We start from the raw sequence: 3,584 nt of genomic DNA, 5'->3' as shown, positions 1-3,584 counted from the left end.
TGTGAGTTCGATTCCTGGATCGGGCTGCATGTTGTGTTCTTGAGCAAGACATTTTATTTCACGTTGCTCCAGTTTATTCAGCTGTAGAAATGAGTTGTGATGTCACAGGTGCCAAGCCGTATCGGCCTTTGCCTTTCCCTGGGATGACATCAGTAGTGTGGAGAGGGGAGGCTGGTATGCATGGGCGACGGCTGGCCTTCCATAAACAACCTTGCCCGGACTTGTACCTGGGAGGGTAACTTTCTAGGTGCAATCTCATGGTCATTCATGACCGAAGGAGGTCTCCCATGATTAACTCTATGATATCTGCATTTATTTGAGAGAAACTTAGATTTACCTAACAGTAAAATGAACTGACAAACAGTTAACTAACTAAAAATTAATATTTTAAAAGTAAATAAAATAATTTTGCCAAAAATAAAACAAAGTATACATTTGATTACTTAAATAGGCTTAAATTTTACCATAGTAAAAAATTTGTAAAAAATTATAGATAAAAAAATTTTAATTATTAATGTTACAAAATACTATGGCAGTTATCACTTTACTTTACTATGGCAGTTATCACTTTAAATTAAAATAATTTAAAATTTATTTGCAGTTAAGCTTAGCAATAGTAAAATAATTTGGGTGAAAGATAATTGATCAGTATTGAATAGCTTGGCTTATATGAATATTTTATTTAACTGGCAACCCATTCAAATTTTATTTTAGCAGCAATATTTTAAACTCTTTCCTCTTATTTCAGGCTTCTTGACCTGTAATTTTATGTGTTTATTAAATACTTAAGAATATTGTTATCCCTTGCTTGAATTTTTCATTCTAGTCCCCTGTTTTTTACAGGTGATGCAGAAAAATTAATAATTTTTATTCTAATAATAAATTTAGCCTTCTTTGTCATATTATTTCATTTCTTATTGATGCCTATTCATTTTTGTTAAAAATTCTAAAATGAATATTATGAAATCTGCCTATTTAGAATAAATTTTTTAATAGGTGTAGGAGTGGCTGTGTGGTGAGTAGCTTGCTTACGAACCACATGGTTCTGGGTTCAGTCCCACTGCATGGCACCTTGGGCAAGTGTCTTCTACTATAGCCTTGGGCCGACCAAAGCCTTGTGAGTGGATTTAATAGACAGAAACTGAAAGAAGCCCATCGTATATATATATGTCTGTGTGTGTATATATTTGTGTGTTTGTGTTTGTCCCCCCAACATCGCTTGACAACCAATGCTGGTGTGTTTACATCCCCGTAACTTAGTGATTCGGCAAAAGTGACCGATAGATTAAGTACTAGGCTTACAAAGAATAAGTCCTGGGGTTGATTTGCTTGACTAAAGGTGGTGTTCCAGCATTGCCACAGTCAAATGACTGAAACAAGTAAAAGAAATAAAAAAGAGAGCAATAATAAAATATATAAAGCACTAGTTATGAGCAATGAGGAGCCAAAGGAATTAGGAGAGCAGGACAACTAAAAAACAAAACAATTATAGACTGGATTTTCTGTTTGCCTTTTATTGAAAAGTTGTCATTTAAATATCTTTGTAATTGCAAGTAAGACAAATATTTACAAATGACAATTATTGAAGGCTGCATAACTTTTTTCTCTTTAATATACTTTTATGGAGTTAGTAAGAAAAGATACAGCTGGTGGACATCTTTCATTTGAACTCAAATAAGGTGTAGTTTGCTTTTCAAATTGCTGACATATGTTGAGTTAAAGTTCATCTTAGGCATTACTTACCAATTTTTTGGTTACTTAAGGCTACACAACTTTTTTCTATCTAATATCTTTTAACAAGGTCTTCACCAGAAGATTCTACTCATTTAGATCTTTTAAAAGGGTGTAATTAAAGTAGAGTTTACTTTTTACATATTTAAAATATTTTGAGTCAAAGTCAATATTAGGCATTACATACCAATATGTTGGCTACTTAAAGCTACATACTTTTTTTTTTATCTAATATCTTTTAATGAGATCTTCACCAGAAGATTCTACTCATCGAGATCTTTTAACAGGATATAATTAAAATATAGTTTTTCTTTTAAATAACTGAGAAATTACAAATCAAAGTAAATATTAGGCCCTACATTTTTTATCATAACTTTTTTCTGCTGAACCAAATTTCGATCATTTTATTTCAAAATGTAGCTTACCACTGGTCCATCATAGTGCAAAAAACCGAATTAAGATTGAGCTAAGAATGAATGAGTGGTAAAGCATTAAATTGGCCACAAGCGAGCAAAAGGTGACCTTAAGAATATTATTCACACACTACTATGTGTGAATGATATGCCCCATGTATTTGCCAGTAGGCTGCAATATGGTGTGGTGAAGATTACTCTCTCAAAGCACTGAGTGTTAAAACACTTGAAAGTCATGGACAGGTAAGACAACTTGCCCCAAATCTTATTTAGGAGTGATAGACATCGATGTTTCATGACTTTTGGAAACATTTTTTCATGCTTAGAGTTGCTGAAGCATGGAACAAACTGCTGGCATCAGTTGCTAGTTGCCGGAGCACTGCATCCTTCAAAACTTCCATGCTTCCTGAGATTCACCAACACTACACCTGATTTTCTCCCCTCCATACACACGCAAGCATGTATCTGACTCATACACTGTTCACTTTCCAGACATTTGTACATTACTGCATATGCTTTATACGCACTTTTGACAAGTTGTGGTGCACCTGAGCACTGTATACAATAATTTCATTATTATCTTATTATTATCATTTTGGTGGCTTATTAACATCATGTACCTGAACCGAATCAGAGGTGAATAGGCCACCAGTCCGCAACTTATATGCATATAGTGTGAAAACTATGTGCTGGTATGCCTGGACAATGCATATGTAAAAATAAGTTCAAATATAAAATAGAAGTAGTGCTAGGGTAATAAACATTATCGACCACATGTACTTAACATATATGATTTGTGTATTTGCCAGTCAACCATGATTCAGTGTGGGTACATCATTACATGATGGGTAAAATGCTTAGCAGTATTTCATCCATCCTTAAGTTCTAAATTTAAATTCTCTTGAGGATGACTTTGCCTTTCACCCTTTTAGGGTCTATAAAATAAGTACCAGCTAAGTATTGAGGTTGATGTAATTGACTTAACGAAGTATGAGTATAAGAAGTATGAGGTATGAGTATAAGAACTGCATCCTTCTGCCAACCCATATTGAGCCAATATGGCAGAGTAGGCTCATCAAACCAGTACAATCTCAAGCTCAAATTTATGGCCTCCACATTAGAATGTGGTTGGTGGAGAGAACATGCTGAGACCTCCATTCTGCAGTGGACTGAACAATCCAATATATAAATATATACACATAACCTTTCCATGAGCCAATCATATCTATCACAATCAATTACTAAAGTCACTTCTTATTTCTTTATTGCCCACAAAGAGCTAAACATAGAGAGGACAAACAAGGACAGACAAAGGGTTTAAGTCGATTACATCGACCCCAGTGCATAACTGGTACTTAATTTATCAACCCCAAAAGGATGAAAGACAAAGTCGACCTCGGCAGAATTTGAACTTAGAACGTAACGGCAGACGAAATACCT

Source organism: Octopus sinensis, linkage group LG5 (assembly GCF_006345805.1).
Source record: "Octopus sinensis linkage group LG5, ASM634580v1, whole genome shotgun sequence".
Lineage (NCBI taxonomy): Eukaryota > Metazoa > Mollusca > Cephalopoda > Octopoda > Octopodidae > Octopus > Octopus sinensis.
Note: the sequence above shows the minus strand (reverse complement) of the source record.